Below are 5,582 nucleotides of genomic sequence, written 5' to 3' on the forward strand. Positions count from 1 at the left end.
AGTCGTCGGCGACCGGTTCGTCCGTGATGAAGCAGCCAGTAGTCACGCTGAGCGCTCCCCAAAAACCTTATCGCCCTTCTCCCGTACAGGACTCAAAAGATGCGGTCTCGGAGGCCTACTATCCCGACGTGCGGTGCACGTCGCAAGCCGGGATGGGAAAGATCGTAGCAGCAGCGCAGTGCTCAGAAACTTTGTGGCGAGAGGAAGGGGTTCTTCTGGTGTGTCTCTCTGGAGAGGAGCCACCTCTCTTATATAGGCACAGGAGAAGGACGCGAAGAGGCTGCGACGGGAGGTGAAGCAACGAAGAGAGACGAAGCGAACAGGCAGCGGCCGAAGAGGCGCGCCGTTCGAATTCAGTGTCCACTACAGAAAAACATTTCAACTCCCACGTGACCTTTCGTATACTCGTCGTGCGTGGCAAAAATTTAGACATCGGCTCGGCTCATTCCCGCGGCGCGGCGCGGCGCGGCGCGTCGTGACGAGGCGTGGCGAGACGGGCGGCGGAGGAGGAGCGCGCGTGAATGTCCCTCTTGTTCTCATGCTCATACATGTGGGGAAAGAACCTCCCTTATAAAGAGGTCCAACTCCCTCTAAACTAGCAATGTGGGACTAAACTTTTATTCCACCTCTTGCCTTGCACAAATGGACTGCGTGGGCCTCTAAGATTTGTTAGGAATTTCTGAAACTGCTATTGGGCTAGGCCCAAAATAGATAAAATTCCAGCACATTATTCCATAGCTAAACACATCACTCAGTCGTGATGCTTTTCCAAATGATGCATACTCTACACAAGAAAACGATGAACAAAATTTAAACATGATTTATTAGTCAAAGGAAACGGATATGTATGTTAAGCAAGATAGCCAATCTTAAGGACCCAACTGAACCTGGCATGTTGGAGGACATCGTTGAGGATATGATCACCGTGTAATAACCTTGCAATGCCAAAGTCTGCCACACGTGGAGTCATGTCCTCGCCAAATAATACATTGGTTGGCTTCAAATCACAATGCAAGACCACTTCATGGTATCCATAGTGCAGCTACTCCATTGCTATTGACACATCAAGCATAACTCCCAACCTCTCGCGGAATCCAAATTGCCTATCTCCAACCTGCGAGTGGTGCAATACCGTGTCTAAGCTGCCATTGGGCATGTACTGTAGCACTAGCGGTATGAAGTCCATGTTAGAACATGTGCCGACTATCCGTATCAGGTTACAGTGTCGTGCCATGCGGAGTACACGACACTCGGCATCAAAGCTTCTAATGGAGTGCTTCAATCTTATGTCGAGAACCTTTACTGCAACCACTAAACCGCTGCTGAGCTGGCCCTTGAAAACTTTTCCGAAACCTCCAGAGCCCAACAAGTAATCTTCACTAAAATTATCAGTGGCACGGACACAGTGGAGGTGAGTGATTAATTGATGGCCTACCGGGTCTCCCAGATCCATTAAAGCTTTGAACTCGCCTTTTTCATGTTTCTTTCTGATTGATAGGTACCAATAGTATAAGGAAAAAGTAATAGCAACGAGAGCTATAGTGTTACTGGGGAGTACGATTTTGAGCAAGTGATAATTGTAATATGGAGGCTTGTCTTTACTGAGTTGCGAAAATTTTGAGGACGGAGATGGAGGGAAACCACACAAGCCAGAGTTGTTCTCATACTGACTCTCCGGGAAAGTGACAAGGGATCCAAGCTCCGGTATTGATCCATTCAGCCTATTGTATGACAGATTAATCTCTTACAGGTCCAGCAAGGAGAATGAAGTCGGGATTGGGCCTTCCAACGGATTGTGTGACAGGTCAAGCACTACCAGTTTCTTGACACCTCCAAGCTCCTTAGGAATGGCACCAGAAAGCAAATTGTGTTGGAATAATGCAAACATATGACACCTATAATTAGGTAAGTTTGATTAGAACGTTGTCCAGTTGGACTTTGCATGACACATTCTAGTTGTAGTACTCCTTCCGTCTAGGTGTATAAGTCACCTTACGGAAACTAAATAATCCCAAAACACTTAGGCGCGATACATTAACTTTCATCTCATTTTTTGACATAAATAAAGGAATCAACCAATAAAACATGGAAGGCATGTATGCTTTCAATGACTTGAAACTACTAAACCTAAAATGCAACGGAAAGTTTATTGCATGCAGTGCTATTAATTAGCAAATAAATATTAAGTTCTCTTATTTTCCCTTCCGCCTTGATCGCGATGCACAACATAAAATGATTTATACACCTAGATGGAGAGACTACCAAGTATTTGAGTCTATACGTATAGAAGTTGGAGTTCGAGTCATGTTAGGCTTGTGATCAAGCTTGCCGGTGATTCGTCTGGAGAGGTTCCTTTGTGCGTCCGTATTGAAAGTCTTGTACGAGTCGGATAGCTAGCTCATGAGTGAGGCCGTGTATATATACACCAGGTTGTGTGAGTTTTGTAACACCGTTAGAAAATAGAAAATGAAATAAAGAGAAAAGATGACACATCAGGGATCCTTTGCTATCAGTTTTTGTGCGCAATGTGTTCATCATGATTTAATGTGATTGATCCTGTGAACGAATTTCCAATAAATTGTGCCCAAGATTCACGACCGTGGGGTAGAACATGTTTCCAAGCTCCTTGGGATCTCAGAAACTAGCTGGTTGAAGGAAAGGTCTAGGAATATCATGGAGCCATCTTCAATGGAAGTGAACTCGTCCATGCTTCCCAAGTACATGATGGTGAATTTGCACAGCTTCTTGCTGGACATCCGAGTTAAGTCCTCCGAACAGCCGCCGCCAAACACGAGCAGGCTCCCCTTGTTGCGACATTCACTGCTCTGCCGCTCGTCGTTTCGCAAGTAGGCATATGGTCGCCCTGTGACGAAGCCCGACGACATCTTCCTTGACTGCCTCGCCAGCTCCAGCGGTATAATTCCATTTAGCTGGTTCTCATTGAGGTCCAGCCAAACTAGTCTCTTGCAGGCTCCTAGCTCCGGCAGTATCAGGCCTGAGAAGGAGTTGTTATTTAGCTTCAAGATTATTAGGTTGTTTGGCCGCCCGAGCCATGCCGGCACCGGGCTGCTTTCGAGCGATAGCCAGTTCAGATCCGAGCAGTTCACCAGTTCTGGCGGAGTGAATTGCAAAAAACCACCACATTTTAAGTTATGTTCGGAAATTGTCACCACATTTCTTAGCCGCCCCAAAAATCTACCGTTTTCCTTGCTAAAATTCTCAATAAACACTAATGACCGGTTTGAAGTGATTAATCTGATTTCTGACATGTTGGGCCCGCAGGTCAGGTCCACCTGGCACACATGTTAACACCGTTTGTGTTGACTATGAAAAAATTCCCCGCGACCACACCCCACCTTCTCTCGCGCATGGCCGGCGGCTCCCCGCATCCTCTCCCTCATGGATGGCGCCGCCCCACCACCTCCTTTTCCAACGCCACCCCACCTCCTTGCTCTCCTATCGAGCCATCCACCTTCCTCCATCTCTTCTCCCTCCTAGCGCCGGGGAGATCCGTCGCCGTGCATCCCGCCCTACACCGCCCCACGCTGAGTTCAATGGCTCCTATGACGCGACCCCTCCCCTCCCTGTCCCGACGAGCTCTGTCGCCCTCCTCTGGTGTGCGTCGAGGCGGTCGGCTGCTCACTAGGCCACGCCACTTCCTACCCCTATGCCGTCGTTCGGAGTAGCTCGATGCGTGGAATGGTGCCGAACGGGATGCCAAATTAGCGCACGCGAGCTCCCGGACGAGGACAACCAATTGTCGTCGCGCGCAAGCTGTCGGCGGTGACCCTGCCTGTCGTCGGGCGGCAGCCTCACGCGCGGCTGCTCGGGACAACTTGCACGGAGGCGGCAACCGTGCAGCTTCGGAATGGCTCGCCAGGCTGTGCGAGGCGACCTACATGGAGGCAGTGGCCATGCGGCTCGGGACAGCACCCTCCTCGGTGCGGCGGTAGCTGGCTGGCCATGCAGCGGCGCGAGCTTGAGCATGGTGGCAACGTTGGATGCACCCAAGCTGTTCGATGGAAAGCCTCCAAAGAGAAGAAGAAGGTTTGGGAGACATAAGGGTGCTGACTGGTAGGCCCTCCGTCTAACTTAACAGGTCAACAAACGATGTTGACAATTTTGTGCCACGTCAGCACTTACAGCAGGCCCGACATGTCAGAAATCAGATTAATCACTTCAAACCGGACATTAGTGTTTATTGAGAATTTTAGCAAGGAAAACGATAGATTTTTGGGGCGGCCAAGAAATGTAGTTGTAATTCCGTAACATAACTTAAAATGTGGTGGTTTTTTGTAATTCATTCGTTCTGGCGGGATGCCACTTATAAGACCATTGTAATCAAGGATGAGATTCTTCAGCCCGCGAGCACTGGCTAATGACGCCGGGATCTCGCCCTTTAGTTTGCTTTCCCACAGGATGAGGTCCCAAAGCCGGGGAAGGTGGCTGAGGGATGTGGCGATGGAACCATCGATGTAGTTCAGGATGAGGTCGAGAGACTCGAGGCCGGCACAGTTGGAGATGGCTGGCGGGATGCCGCCGGTGAGGTAGTTGTTCTACAGGTAGAGTGCCTTGAGCTTGGAAATGCCAGTTCCCGAGCAGAGTGATGACCGTATAGCGCCGATGAGCTTGTTGGAGCTGAGGTCCAGCGTCTTGAGCTCGGCAAGCTCGCCCATGGAGTCTGACAGGGAGCCGCTGAAGCTGTTCATGGATAAAGAGAGCGATGGGAGACACGGGTGCACAAAGGTGAATGCGCCGCTGCCAGTTGGGAGCTCGCCGGAGAAGTTGTTGTTCGATAGGTCGAGGTAGGAGAGCGACGCGAGCCCTGTGATGTTCAGCAGGAAAGCGCCACTCAAGTGGTTGCCGGAGAGGTTGAGCGAAACTAGAGCACTGCAGCCGGCAAGGACACCGGTCACCACCTCGCCGGAGATGAGGTTGACGGACAGGTCAAGAGGATCCATTCTGGAGCAGTTGGAGAACGCAGGGAGTGAGCCGGTGGCGGTGATCATGTTCCCGGTAAGGTTTAACCGACGGAACCACCCGCGGCAGTGTGCAACATCTGGCCGAGGTCGCCGGTGATCTTGTTGTAGGACAGGTCGAGGACATCTAAACCAGCAAAGACCATACCTCCGTCTCCGTTCCAGCCGCCGATGAGGTTGCCAGAAAGGATCAGCTCCCTTGGCCCGCCGCATGCGATGGTGAGCACGACCACGTTGTCCGTGGACCCGCTCAGCTTGCCATTGCCTGACAGGTCCAGCACTGCCAGCGTATGGCCGCACCTCCAGCCCCGGCCGGCATCCGCGATTGAGCCACTGATGTTGGTGCCTCGCAAGCTGACCGCCACAACGCTGCCCAGCCGCAGCAGCGTGCCGGTGACGGCGGGGAAGTCAAGCATAACCGGGACATGATCTAGGGACAGCGACACGAGCCTGCCACCCGGCAAAGGGGAACCGGCACACGCCTTTGTCACGGGTCCATCCGTCGAGCTCCCACTGGTTCCGCAAGGCCGCTCTGAAACTCTCCAGCAGCTCCTCGTGATGTTTGTCTGCCGCCGTTACCACCAGAGGCACAAGCAGCAGCAT

At 51.5% G+C, this 5,582-nt stretch overlaps 1 pseudogene; it reads right to left on the reverse strand.

Moving 5' to 3' along the window:
• Positions 1 to 1,042: 1,042 nt before the first annotated feature.
• Positions 1,043 to 5,582, reverse strand: LOC123101135 (brassinosteroid LRR receptor kinase BRI1-like; annotated as a pseudogene).

The sequence above is a fragment of the Triticum aestivum genome, chromosome 5A (assembly GCF_018294505.1).
Source record: "Triticum aestivum cultivar Chinese Spring chromosome 5A, IWGSC CS RefSeq v2.1, whole genome shotgun sequence".
In the NCBI taxonomy this organism is placed as follows: Eukaryota; Viridiplantae; Streptophyta; class Magnoliopsida; order Poales; family Poaceae; genus Triticum; species Triticum aestivum.